This window comes from Numida meleagris, chromosome 2, assembly GCF_002078875.1.
Source record: "Numida meleagris isolate 19003 breed g44 Domestic line chromosome 2, NumMel1.0, whole genome shotgun sequence".
Classification (NCBI taxonomy): domain Eukaryota; kingdom Metazoa; phylum Chordata; class Aves; order Galliformes; family Numididae; genus Numida; species Numida meleagris.
The window spans coordinates 80,774,757-80,789,731 of record NC_034410.1 but is presented as its reverse complement, the minus strand read 5'-3'; the positions used below and the strand labels follow the sequence as shown (position 1 = coordinate 80,789,731).

At 35.7% G+C, this 14,975-nt stretch overlaps 1 long non-coding RNA gene across 19 annotated transcripts in view; it reads left to right on the top strand.

Annotated features, from left to right (window-relative positions):
- The window catches only part of LOC110394271, a 177,906-nt gene that overhangs the window by 97,633 nt on the left and 65,298 nt on the right, over positions 1–14,975 (top strand). For 3 of the 19 annotated variants that reach the window (XR_002435496.1, XR_002435488.1, XR_002435494.1), the window contains one exon: positions 12,275–12,483. The exons of the other annotated variants lie outside the window; for them this stretch is intronic. This is a non-coding gene — a long non-coding RNA (uncharacterized LOC110394271). The remainder of the gene's footprint in view (positions 1–12,274; positions 12,484–14,975) is intronic. 19 annotated transcript variants of the gene reach the window in all.

Genomic DNA, 14,975 nt, shown 5'->3' with positions numbered 1-14,975 from the left:
ATTATTTCATATGCAAACTTCAGATAATTTGTTGGCTAATAAAATAATTAGAAAAAAGGTAAGATTGATGATGCTACTGCTGGGAACTTGCTGTTTCTCAAGCATTAACAAACATTTGAAAACTTCAAAGCCCAAGATATTTAACTTATTTCATTCAAGCTGTAATATCTCAAAATGGGACTTTTTAATGATACAACTTTGACAGATAATATAACACTGGAAGTAAGTACATCCATGTCAGTAAATGTGAAATAGCAGTTTTAGAAAGATTAAACCTTTAAGCCTGATACACATTTAAGAGAAAATAATGTAACTCCACCCACATCCTCTCCTTCCCCCCCCCCCCCCCCCCCAAAAAAAATGTTCAAAGAGGAAAAGGTACTTTTTTTTCTAATGGTCTAATGTTATCTAATGGATTTCCTAGATGGTTATTTTCAGTTTAGAATAACAATCCTGATGTTTATCTGACTTTACTTCCCAGCAAGTAATGATGTAATGGAAATTTATTTTTTGTTTGTTGTTTGTTTTTTTTATATTCACATAAGAGTAAAGAGACATAAGGTCATTTAGATAGGTTGAATTTAACAAAACACACCAATTTCAAAAAACTGAAGGTACACAATACATGGTTTCTTGTTTTGATTCAGTCTTTTAGCACTTCTTTTTTGTCTTTCTCTTTCTTTCTCTTTTTCTTTTTCTCCTTTTCCTTTTATTTTTCTCTTTTTTTCCTTTTTTCATTTCTTTTTCTTTTTTCTCCTTTCTCATTTTTTTTCTTTTTCATTTTCTGTTGCTTGTTTAGTAGATTAAGTAGAGTATGAATTTTAAAAATATTTCAGCTCTTTGTCTCAGAAAACTGCCATTTATCTCTTAAATCTCCAATTTGTGATTACAGTTTGAGGAGTTACTGTTCATAATGAAGTATGATCAGGGGATTTTTAGAGATTAGCCATTTCACTTACATTTCCGCACCATTTTTACATCAGTACCACTAGGTGCTTCAGCCAGTTGCTATTATTACTCTAATACAGGTTTTGATTCAATGTTGAATTACCAAAGTGGGCCACATGGCATAGGATGAGGATGTTGCTACAAGAATCTCTACTAAACATAAGTTTGTAAGTGCACAATCTATTTTAAGTTAGTTGAGTTTAATATATGAATATAACGTAAGTCAGTCACAAGCCATGTCCAGATGGAAGGTCTGGATACATTCATTACCTAAGGTATGAATAAATTGAGTAGAAAGCCACTGATGAACAGAGGACTTTTTCTCCTATTTGCTCTGCTAGCACCCCTCTCAGAAATGCCATCTTGCCATTGCTCTTTCTGTACAATGCATTCACTGCAAATGGCAGCATTCTAGCTGTTGTAAATTCATTAATAATGTCCTTTTCACCTGCTAGAGAAATGAAGTTCCCTGGAAGAACTGTATATTCTGCCAAGTTTATTCCTGTGTTTTCTTGTTTCTCTGAACAGGCCAAGAATATTGTCATCCTGCAATTTTCAAAGAACCATAGAAATTCTGTTTAGAAAGGTGCTCTCAAAGGCATCTGGTCCTAACTCCTTGTCAGCTTTCCAACAATACATCAGCTTATCTGTGGCTTCTCTCTTCCTTGCAAATTTCTAAGAATGGACATTCTTCACTTCTATACCAGGGCTAGCTCTATGCGATTCTGCTAGTAATGCTCAGGTTTAACATCCTAAGGTACAGTTTGTAGCCAGTGTGGATTTTGAGCTGGGCAAGAAAGCTGTCATGAGAATGCTATGAGGTGAATGAATTTTCTATGCTTTGTGTCAACTGATAATCTTCACCTTTGGTCAAAAGTGAAGCTTGCTGAATAGAAACTCAAATTATAGCACAGAAATAGGTGGATTACTGTTCCTTAAAAATGAGGGTAAGGTGTGAAGAAGACCAGAAGGGATATAACACGACTGGTTAGCAGGGGATTTCATAGAATCATTGAATCATATAATCAGTTAGGTTGAAAAAAAATCTTCAAGATCATCAAATCCAACCAATAGGCTGACCTACCGAGTCCAATCACTAAACCATATCCCTTAATGCTCTAGCGTTATTTTCTTACAGTGTTCCATATTGGACCTAGTGATATTTCTGGAATTTAGCGTAAAGATCAGAGAGGAATATGATTTTCTTTCTAACCAGAAAATTCATCATGAATTTTCATCCAACTATATTTTTATATGTCTAATGCATCAACTCTTAAGCTGAGAGGAGTAATGCAATGCACAAATAAAATGTGAATATATAACTGGGTCATAGTAAGAGCTGGTGATATGATTACATCTTTGCAGAGATAAATTTGGATTTGGCATGCATTGGTACCATTTTGAAGTGTCTTTTAGGATGCCTGTTTCATATAACTCACATGCTCAGACTATTCCTAGAATTAATAGGGAGCTGATACATTTATTCATGTTTGGAATTTCTATAACAAACATGTTTATTTTATAGGGTAAAATTTAGTTTAGCTAGAATCATAAAGGCATATCCACTCTGAAAAGAGAAACTTAAGGTGAGAAATGACATTGTATTTTGTTTTAAAGAACTGTTGCTGATTATGTCCAGAACTTAGTATTCTTCTAAATTTAGCTCATTGCTTAGTAAACGTGTGTTTATTATTTGTTTGGTGGATATTACCTAGCCAAGGAAGCTCTCCCTTTTGTCCCTTTATGGCAGCTAGGCCAACACCGGAAACACTACTTCTCAGTTAATTAAATCTAGATACATGGTTTATAAGGCCATATCCCTGGCAACAGTAATAATATCGCAGTATATTTTATACCTTGTTAACTCTAGAGTGAACCTTCTGCTATTAGCTCTAACTAAAATTGTGTTTCTTAATTTTCTGGTAGTTTTAATTTTTAGATGAATTCCTTGGCCAAATTAAATAATTTGTACAAGGGCTGCTTGGAAAGTAACGCCTCCTATTATATTATGTTGTCCTGCGACATCAGAGGGAGATGTTGATAGCATGGCAGTAGAGGCTGAACCTTCCCACTAATATTCCATTACATTTTGTTGCTATGTGATAAATGACAGCAGAGGGACAGTCTGGCAAAATGGCATCTGACATGGGAGTGTGTACCAAGCAAAGGTATAGAAATGAATTCATCCATGTGGAAAAAATGGCACTCATTGACATTCACTGACGCTTGCTGTATGTTTATGGAGACCAAACTGGGGATGTAAATGCAGTGGGTGGTATGTTTAATCAGTGGAAACGGTGACATGAAAGACAAACCATGTTCCAGATGTCAGAGTGAGGCATGCAGCATCTTGTTCATCACTGGTGAAGATGCATAGCTAATGGTGGTGACCATGTTGGAAAATAGCGTCTTGTAGCTGAGAATTTGCTCTCCCAAAGATCCTTATTGTGCTCTTTGTATCTGTTGAAGGTTCCATGGAAATGAATAGAAGGTTCTACTGTTGGAGCAACCTATACACAAAATAATGTCAGGTGCACACAAAACAGATCAGCCTACTTGCAATACAGTATTTTGGAAATTTCTTTCTCTTGGTTTCTTCCTTGCAAAAAGAAGAGAGAGAGATCATATTGCATTTGCTGAAACTGTAGTAATTTACCAAGGAATAATATTAATGGAAAAAGTATTAAATTAGTTTTTGATAAATAAGAAAGAATGAAACAGCCATATTAGTTTTTTGCTTGTTTGTTTGTTTTCTTTTCTTTTCCTGTTTATCTATGCTGATACATAAGAAACATTGTTAGAAAAAAAAGAAAAACTGCTTTCTTTAGTATTATTCCATCAAATCAGTTGTTTCTTAGGTTTTGAAGTTGAAGAATATCAAATAGTGAATGTCTTAGTTATGCCCATACTGCATACTCATAGAATTATAAAATCATAGAATGACAATCACATAATCACACCTTATTAATGTCACTGCTTTTTGGCAGTACGTATATTTGTGAACAAATATTTTCAATGAATTTTGAAGCGCAGGAAGAGTAAAATTTCATCGAAAATCTCTGACAAACAACTTGAGAACTCACTAAGAATTGCAACTGCTTCCATCAAACCACAATGATGTATTAGTGTCACAAAAACGAGGTCAAATATCCCACTAGTATTATGTTTTTGTTGCTCTCTTTTTATGTTTTAATAATAATATGTATATATAAGTCTTACTACTAATATACATTAACTATATTCTGTATTTTATATGTGACCCAAGACAACTCCTCTTCACTGAATGGGGCCCAGGCAGGCAAGATGTTGGACACCCGTGTTCTAGAGTAAATAATTAAAATGGGAAAGCCTGCATCCAAATATAATTAATGTCACAAGAAAATATTTTATTTGTATGCACTGAATGGACTAGGCCATTTCTCTGCCTCTACAGAATATGTAAAACAGTTATGTAGAATTCTTTTTTTCTTTCTTTCTTCATTTTGAGGTATATCTTAGTAGCTGTGATAAGATTCTCTAATCTGTCTGCAAGAAAATGAACATTTTATCACTTACATGAGAGAAGAATTTGGCCATTAAAGAAATTTTATTTAAATATGTAGAAAAAGAGCGGTGAAATACTATATAGAAAGGAAGAAAAATATTTAAAAAACACAGTTTCCCCAGAATGAACCAATTGAAAGCGATATGGTCTTTTCATTAGCTTGCATAATTCTACCTTATCACAGAATTTCATTCTTTTTGCCTAGACTGCTCTTCAGGTTTATTCTCTTAGCATAGGTCTGGCAGGTTGGTTACATGAACTATCTGCTGCCTTGACCACATTCCTGCAGTCCAAGCGATCCCAGCCTTCAGGAGCTTGGCCAAGTAGTCTCTTTTTCAGAATCACTAGCTTTGTTTTGTGCCATTAGTTATGTAACTAAATATGTGGTTTATCTTCATCAATCATGGTAAAGAAAAGTCACTGCACACTAGATGAACCACGATGTCAAAAGATAAGGAAGGACAGACTGGCTAAACCACTCCTCCAGCTGGAGGCTGAATGGTGGTTGCGATTTCCAAGGGGAATCCTTCACCAAAAAAGCATCCATCTCTTTACCACTTGCTCAGAAAATAAGCCCCAGAATCAGACTAGGAAAGAGCATAGATACCAGAGCCAAGTCATATGAGGGATGAGTTTATATCACAGAACTGTCTTTTTGTCACACTAAGTACTGGCACACGACCAGGATCCCAGTGCAAAACATAAGCGACTCCTGTAACTATAGGGACTGTGGCAGACCCTTTGACACCTCAACACACTACAGTTTAACACCTAAAAATTAGTTTCTTGCTAGTACTTCCTCATTAGTTAGCTATTGTCTACACTGTGCTGCTGACTGAACAGCTGTGGAAAGCCCATCAGTCCTTCCTGTCCTTGGGAAAGGACAAGACGAGATGTAACCTAAGAGGGAATCCAGGATTAGCTTAGACTGAAACAAATCTGGCCCGAAGGAGTAACAGGACAGGGCTGGGAAAAAAGGAGTGAGGGAAAATGAATGCACAGTGACTGCTTCTACAGAGCAGTGAGGAAGATATGAAGATAGTGCAGCCCAGCAGGATATGGTCTTGACCTCTCAACTATTCGGCTGTTCCTTATCAGGCTGCACAAGTGGGAGGCAGTGCTTTGACTCACACTGATCAAGTAAACTTGGGTTTACATGTTATTTGTATAAGAGATTTATTGGTCTGACATTTATTCTCTCAGACCTAGGTACAGTGAAAAATCAAGAAAAATTATAGTGATTTTTAAAGTAAAAAAACCAACAACTTCAAACAAACAAAAAAAAAACAATCCAAATCCTCAGGAAAGCACAAGCTCTTAGTGTCATGGTTTTGTGATTTTCGGTTATTGGTATTCCACATCATAACATCATGTAGTGGACATACCTAGTTCAGAAGAGAAGGACTACTACAGTCCCCACGGTACTTTGCTCCTTTGTTACCATTTTCCAGCCGGAGGGAAAAGATAGAAGCTCGCAGTATAAGAACTTGCAGATCACGAGACCTTGTTCCCTTTTTCCGCCGTCTCTCGTCTTGGCAGCACCTCGCTCTCCAGCCGTCTTATCGTCGGTAGTAGAGTAAGGCCTACCTTGATTTTGGGACATTCTCTCTCTCTGTGTTGGATTTATCAGCTTAAATTGTAATTATATTGTATTATAGTGTGTTGTTTTGCATTCCAATATTTTATTTAGTAAATTAGTTTGTTTCTCCTCAGATTGTTGCCGCTGTTCTTTGCTCTCAGGGCCATCTCCCTACCCTTTTCCCCTTTCCCCTTTTCCCGGGACGTGGGCCCTTGGGTCCCCCGTCCCCTTTGTCACGGAATCGGGCCTAACGCCCGTAAACCGTTGACATCTTAGTTTGCTTTTCATCCTGATGATTTTTTCCACTTGTTTATTTGCTGACCAGTATATCTTGTATACTGCTTTCCAGTAACAATAATATATATTAAAAAAAGCAAACCAAAATTACAATCTGATTAATCTACTAATATTTCAATAATCAGTGTAGCTCGTGGATGTACATTCTAGGGTTTTGCCCAGAAAAACTCTCAATATTAGTTGTTCTATGTGATCTCTGCTGGAGCAAGTTGAAGGTTACTACTGTTTCAGACAAAAAAAAATACTAGATTTTGAGTATGGCATTGGAACTCCAAGAATTTAGAAAAGTTGAATATTCAATGTAGAACAAAAAAAAACTTTAAAATGTACAAATGGATATCAGTGCTATACTTTTTATTTGATTCGCAAAGCTTTCTGCTTGGAGATGTAGTTAATGTGCTGATACCCACTGCTGTTTGCCAATGTAGGGCTCTTTTTAATTGCATTTCCTGTTCTAACTTCATGTTCTTCTTTGCCATTTGTAATTTATGAGCCATTAAAGATGTTGTTTGTCATAGGTACATCCCAGAACAGAGTAAAACACAGCTGTAAAACACAAATTTTGGCACTGTCAATCAAATTATGCTCTTTGCATAGTAACAGCAGTTTTAACAGTATCTGAGAAATTGTTTGAACTCACTACTCCTGTGAATGCAAAATAACCATATAACTAAGATAGAGGTAATTGTGCTGAAAATTAGAGCTTTGATTCTCATCAGCTCTCAAGAAATTGGATGTGACTGTTATGATCTTCTGATGAAAAAAAAATCTTAAACTACAGGTATTGTCTTGTTTGATCTTAACTGCTAGAGATGGGAATTATCTGAAGCCTTTCTGAATAATATCAGTTATTGAGCAGGACATCAATATTGAGCAATCCATCACAATTGTGACCATTTGCTACCAAGAAATGCTGTTTATAGGATACTGTCTTAAGCCTGGGACAGTGTTTTAGTAGAGGGAAGAATGAGCCAGCAGAGTGGAAATGGACAATCGCCTCACAAGGATGACACTGTCTGTAACTTGTTTACAAGTGCTTTCTAAGGGAAGCAATCATTTACACCTACACCAACTGGTTTCCAGCTGCTTGTCAAGGCTTGATCTAATGGTGAGGTTATCTTTTTTAGAACTGCTGTAAATGAGTGAATATATTTTCAATAAACTTGATCATTCTACTCATTTTATATTTTACTGCACCTTAGTATTCTAATTATCCTTTTCTGCTAGTAGAAGTGATTACTTTTCTTGTTTTTATGCTATTTCATCATACTTACATTTTATTACTTCTGACTGGATGATCTTAAGGTCTTTTCCAACCTTGGTGACTGTATGATTCTATGATTTTTCACAAACATTGACAAAATGCCCAGTATTTTTGGTTTGGTTTGTTTGTGGGGATTTTTTGTTTGTTTCTTTGTTGGTAGATTGGTTTGCTTTTGTTTTTTCTTACAAACAGGTCTATACAGAGGTGGTAGTTCAGTGAACAACAGATAGAACTGATGAGGCTAAAGCCGATATCATAGGAAATGTCTTGCTTGTTTGTTTGTTTGTTTGTTTGTTTTTCCCATGGCTCTGTGTGCACTTATCCACCATTACTTCATCTTCAGCAGAATTAGTGCTATATTAAAGTCTTTCATTTTTCTGTAATCTGATGTGTCATAGGCAGCAGGTGGCTCTTTTTTTTCCCCCAAAAAAAAGAAGTTAATTTGAATACACTCAAAACTAATGTGTCAGTTTTTCAAATATAACCCTGGGGGAAGCTAAGGCCCATAGATTTCAATCAAGAAGAAAAGCTTAACTTTCTTAATGCTTATATTACACATTGTTACAAATGCATAAAGAGATTCAAATTAAAACCTGCTTGTCTCATTCCAGTCCCATTTATGCAAAAATTACTAGTAATAAAAATATTTCTTAAGTGGGAGCTCTTAATATTTCTTTTTTATGTCCTCTGTAAGTGTAGGTAGTTTCATTGTACAACCTGAGAATGCAATAAATATCCTTAATTTACTCCGTGTGATCCTTTATTCTTTTATTTATTATTTCTTTTTATCTAGACTTATAGTAAAAAAAATAGACTTATAAAAAAATAGACTTATAGTAAAAAAAAAAAATTAAAAAAAATCCACAAAATAATAAGTACTATCTGAACAGACCAAGGCTAGATTCCTTTTTTCCTTTGTCCCATGAAGATCATAGCATATTCCAAGCCAACATAAAGTTGCTCTTTAAAAAATTTTCAGCAGAATTGGTGGGAAAGATTCCTATAAACATTCTGTCTTGATCCTGAAAGTAGAGCTCTCTTTAAATCAATCTTTTGGATCAGTCCAGCAGTGATGTAGACATCTTTATGCAGTTTCTCTTCTTCAAAAGCCTGGCTAAGATATCTGCACAAGGTAAAAGCAGAGCTCTATTACCTGACCCACCTGTCCTCAGTCTCTGCAGAGCGGCATAGGGGTCACTGAATCTGTCGTAACAGATTAATTCAGCCAAAGTATTGCAGTGTTGTTGACAGTGACCATTGCTGATGAACCACAGAGTGGAAGGATGTAAGTAGTCTCAGTTAAGAAAACGTGAAGCACCCTTCTCACAAGGACATAGTGTTTCTCATCCCCTTTCAACCTCTTAAGGTTGAAAAGTGTGATACAGTTCTTCGAATTTAATTTTTGTAAGTGTTCTAAAGGTCTGTCTGTAGTCCAACCTTTGTTGGACAGACTCCTTCTAAGCTTTCACATATATTCTGCATTTCCTTTTTTTTTTTTCAGTTGCAGATAGTATATTATTTGTTGTGAAAATTAATTTGTGAAAATTCAAGCAGAGTCATGCATCAGCTGGTTCATGAAGTGAGCCTTAAATTTTCGCATAAAGTCAGTGCCAAAGCAATTAATTTTGCAGAGAATATGAATGTATTTAAAATATTTACAATATATTGTACTTTCCTTGCTGAGAGATATTACCTTTTTTAGAATTTTTGTAAAGGAGTGAATTCATTTTCAATAAACTTGATCATTCTATTCATTTTATATTTTGCTATACCTTAAGTATTCTAATTATATTTTTCAACTAATAGAAGCAGTTTCTTTTCTTGTTTTTATGCTATTTCATCATACTTAGTTTTTTATTACTTTTGAACAAACTATAGCACAAACAGTTTGCCATCTGTTATGATATTTTTCTTAGAAAAACATTTTTTTTCTTTACAATTTCTTAATTGCTCTTTCTGTTGGGGAACTTTCATTATGTTATATACCTGCTTCAAGCCTTCAAACTCAGAAAAAAATTCAGTTTGATTCTCTCTTCCTCCATCTCTTCTTTCCTCTTCCCCTTCATTTCTCTTTTTGTACATGTGTGTAGAAACTGCGCTCCCTTTTTAGCTATTTATCTTATGTTTGCCATGTTTCCAGCCTTCTTGACAACTTGCACTAGAGAACAGAACAAGCTTAATGGATGGAGATATCAAATTCATATTCATTCTGTATTTATCAGGCATTGAATTGTGTTAGAATCTGACTTGCAGTGATTTCAAACAAACAAACAAAATACATTTCTAAGAAAAAAGACAAAAAGAGTTAAGGGCAGATGTAGTCATTTTATTTACTGTAGTTCTTGTCCTGGGATCTCCACTTCACTGCAACACAAGATATAGTACAGTGCAGAACTGCTGATGAGGGCTTTTTTTTTTTTTTTTTTTTTCCCATATTTTTTTAAATGAAATATGTATATACATATCAGTTATTCAAATGTGGTAGAGTGAAAAATGAGTATTTTGTTAGTACTCACAGAACAAGCTTATATAATCCATCATGTGTCTCATGATCCCCTAAGCACAATTTTCATAAAATGATTCATGTTCCCTCTTAGGGGCACAACGTCACACCTATTTTTCCATTTTTCTTGATAATATTAAACACAATTTCTCTTCATGCTTTCAGGCTAAATTCTTTCATAAAATGACACAAGACTGCACTCCGTAAATACAAGAACTGAGGCCTTACTCAGCATTGTCACTGACCAATGCCTTCAGTATTACTCTACATGAAGCCTGTAATTTCTCTTCTGTTGCAAATTAGTGAGTTAAACTTAGAAACTATGAAACTTTGTGATGTTTAGATTGGGAGACCATTGTATTGCACAGCCCTCTTTTGGAGCATTTCTGTTTGTAAATGACAAAAGAAGGTGTAGTTAACACATACATTAGAGTGTCTGGAAACAAAATTCAGACATCAAAAGCAGCTTGTGTGATAAATTTGGAGCTGTTCTCAGTTTACCAGAAGCTTACAAATAATAGAGAATGAGAAAATTAGTCATTTTTGCTGTTGATTATCTGCTGCTAAGAATTAATCCTAGTTTTACTAGTCTTTACTGTGCATTCCAGCAGATCCTGCTGCTAGTGAACTACGTGCTAACTCCCATGTCTGTTGTGCAAAATATAATTTATTGTCCCCGTTTTACAGATGGGAGAATTAAAGAGTGGAGGGCTGACAACAATTTTTCCCCTCAGCCTCAAGAATAGAGCCCAGAACCTCCCAAGTCACATCCGTGCTTTTACCTTGACACACAGTGATGGGTATGGCATGTTGCTGTCACTGAGAACACAGCTGTGAATATCTGGCTCAATGGGGCTGAGTGTCTCTGCACTTACACCTTTGCTGCTTTGGAATATCACCCAAAGGCACTGGAAGTTGTTCACAGTTGTAGTTGAGAAACTGACCAAAAGGTACTGATGTTTTAATACATGGTTGTGGAAGCATTCATCTGTCAAACCTTTTTGAGCCTTCCTGCAAAACATTTAAATTTGTTTTGCTTCTGAGTACTTGCCACTATGATTAGCAAACACTTTGTCATTCAAAATTGATCGACGAGGCAGTCTTTTCCTTGTACGTGCGACAGACTGGGGCTGTAACACATTTCCACCGAGGCAAATCTCTGGTGAACAAACTATATTCCAACGCGCAAGCACTAGGTGGCATGAGTCATTTTATGGGCACTTCAGTATTTCAGCTAACTCCATCTGTTCAGTAAGCTAATTACAAATTCAGCCACAAACACATTGTAGATCCACATCATAAAAAGTTAGCTGGAAGTGATTTGTATCAATGTGTATTGTATGTTCGTTATTCTGCACACCATGCAGCTGTTACATTTACTGATTGTTCCAGGCTCAAAGTGAGGCAAAACAGTGATTTTTCTGTGTCTGTTTATTGTGATACATGCCATGTTGTGTATGTAAACTGATCCAGAATCTCCAAATTTGAGGAACTGTTTGAAAGACAGAACTGAAGAAATAAATGCCATTAATACTGGCTTGGAAACATCCAAAACATATCTAAAAATCTTATATATACTATCCCCTATAGTTTCACAAATATTTTAATTGTCACTAAATGTGTAAATTAAATGAATTAACAACAGATTTTGATTTTTTTCCCATTTAAAGGATTGCAGTGTTTAATGAAGACAGAGGTAGTGCTTGCAATTTGTAGACTGATACATAGATATGCAAACTTTTTTTCTTCCTCAATAATTGATATATTTTTTTAATCTGTTAGCTGTTCCATGGAAACATAGAAGCAATTCTTTGAATAGGGCTCATGAAGTCAAGTCTTCAACTCCTAACACTCTGAGATAGTTTCCCTCAACAGTAGATGGAAGAATTTAATCAATTCCTTCCATCCATTTGTCTGAGGCTGGTAAGGAGTGTCTCAAATCAGCATGAGGCCACCAACATCACTTTGTGGTCAATTTTACATTTGAAAGCATTTCTTTGGAGCTGTTTGCCTTCGAAAGGGAGTGCTCAGGAGTGTTAATTGGCTGAAGACTTGGCCTGTGAGCAAATAACTCCAGCTTAATACGGGAGACTGGGGGATGATACCACTGTATCTTATCTGCTGACTTAAATTTGCAAGGCCTGGAAGACAGGAACGAAGGAGTTCCTGCTGAGATCCCGAAGCCAGAAGCTTTCACTCCCAAAGAGCTGACTTGGCCACTTTGGGCTATAAATAAGAATTGTGTGCGGTCGTCGTTAGGTGTCGTCAGCTGAACAACACAACCTCCGACGACCTATCACTGCTGAAGTTCAGCGCCTGACACCAAGACATCGCTGTATCTAGAAGTGGTGAGCCGCTTTGCTTTGCTGTGTTTGTAAATCTGTCTGTCTCTCTTTCCTCGTTTTCTATCCTTTATCTTCTTTTATTCTTTTACTCTTTGTAGTAGCCGTTGCCTCAAATTGTCTTACTTGTAAAGCTTATTAATCGTAATGAGCCAATTAGCCAAATTTACCTCCAAGTAGTTGCTGTTAAGAAAGCTCTCAATAAGTGAATGTGTATTATTCCTCTGAGACTTGGATGAGTCCATCGCAGCAGCGACCCTTTGCTGACTAGGGGAGGCGTGACTCAGGAGATAGGAAAAGATTCACCTCCCTCGAAACCCATTGAGTGGGACGAGACATCATTCCTCTCAGCCAGTGTTATCTGTGGTGTCTAGCCAGTGTTATCTGTGGTATCTTGGCTTTTTTCTTTTTTCTTCTTTTTCTTTCTCTTTCCCTTCTATTTCTCTTTTCCTTTCTCTTTCCCTTTTTCATTTTCTTTCTCTTACTTACCTCTTTTCCTCAACTGTATATTTATTTATGTGCTGTTTCACCTAAAGAGCAGAAAGATGTGGGCTGGGTATATTTGTCAAAGAGAAGGACTAGTCATTGAATCCTATAGGTAGCGACACACCTTTCAATAGCTTGAATAAAGTACTCCAAATTAGTGGCGCAGCTGAAACTTTAAGACATCTTGATATTCTTCTAATGCTTGGATCCTGTAAGCTCCCATATGGATTTCTATCCATCCTGGATTCCATTCTGGTATGTTAAGCCCTTTCTGTAGGCAGTGCAGGTACCTGATGAAATACTGTGTTGTTGGACACAGGTACTGAAGAACCTAGACAGACACAATCTTATTTTATTCGCCAGTGAATATCTATACCAGATCAATTTAATAATTGAAAGTTCTTGAAGATGACAGTATTTCCTTTCTCATGTACAAGAGATATGGCATGTCCATTTTTCTTTTGACTAACTCTGCACTAGGCTTTCAAACATACAACTCCCATCTCCTAGGTAAAAGGCTCTACTACTAATTTGTTAGATATTCAAGAATAGAGCTTTCTGGATGTCTCATCAGTTTCTCAGCTTGAAGATATTCCAAGGACCATTAAATATTGAAACATTTTAGTTGTTTAAACTAAAAATATGATATTCGTAAGGGAAAGTGCTACTTCAATATGCACTGTTCAAAGTTACACGTGTGCTAGTGGTTGAACTTGTGATTTTCCACCACCTGTCTCACTAATATTTAAATAAGAATGTCTCTTTAAAAAAAAAATCATTTTGCTAAGAACAGTAGACTTCACCTGATGATGCACTTCTCACTTTTTTTTTCCTAACTATTGCTTGTGAGCATTTTATGACTCATTATTCACTTTATTGCACAATGCATCAGTGTTTTAAGTTCACTGCAAAGAATTTCAATTATCAATTTAAATCGGTTTGGTGTATTATATGACCATTTTTCTGCCAGTCTACACGTTAGTTTGCTATATTGTTCTCTAATTGTGCAGTAAAAACATCTCATCGTAATAAATTAACCTTCATGTTGGAAGGAAAAAAGTAATTATTTGATTCATATTTGAAGGAGCTAATTTGCCTAGAAGAAGAGTCCCAAATGTTAAGAGATTTTTATAGCAATGAGAAGTTTTCCCTTGATCATCTCTGAAATTCTTTCATTTAATCTTATTTATTATTATTTGAAATAAGCTCTATATCTGCTCCAATCCATTTAACTTTGATCTTATGTATTTATCTGAAATTATGTTGCAAAATACAAAACAGCAAAAAAAAAGTTACTGGATGTAGAAACAAGCTGAGTAAAGTTTTCCAGTCAAGTGGTCATGACACCAAGTCTGCCAGAGTCCAAGAACATTTGGTCAGTGCTCTCAGACATATGGTTTGATTTTTTGTGTGGTTCTTTGTGGAGCCAGGAGACTGAATCAATGATCCTTGTCAGTCCCTTCCAATTTGGGATATTCTATGATCCTGTCATTCTAATACCTCCTTGTATCTGAAAAGCTTTATAGAGTTTAAAAGAACAATAAATTGACTGAAAGAAGTTAAGCTGAAATAGAGCTAACAAATGAAAAGCTGTACACTGAAACAAAAAAATTGTTTAATGACAAATTTTTGCATTTTCTGCACTTATACTGGTATATTTTTCTGGAATTGTCAAAGAGTCTGGCAGCTTCTGTGGGAACTGTTGACTGTCTAGGGTTATTCAAATCAACTTAAAAAGAACACTTTTAAAAGTATTCTTTTGCAGACTGTAGCCACCAAATGCTTTCACATTTGAAGTTTTTGCAAAATTCCTTTATCCTCACACTCGTAAATATCAAATGAGGAAATGCTGAGAAATGGCAGAAAAAAGGGAGAAAAATTTCAAATAAGTTTCAGAGCAAACAAGTTTTGTTTCATTTCTATTACTCTCGAAATCATTCAGCAAGTCAATCTATTTTCGAGGAACAGATTTCATTTTGCTTCTTCAAGTCCTTTTGGTATATATTTTTTTA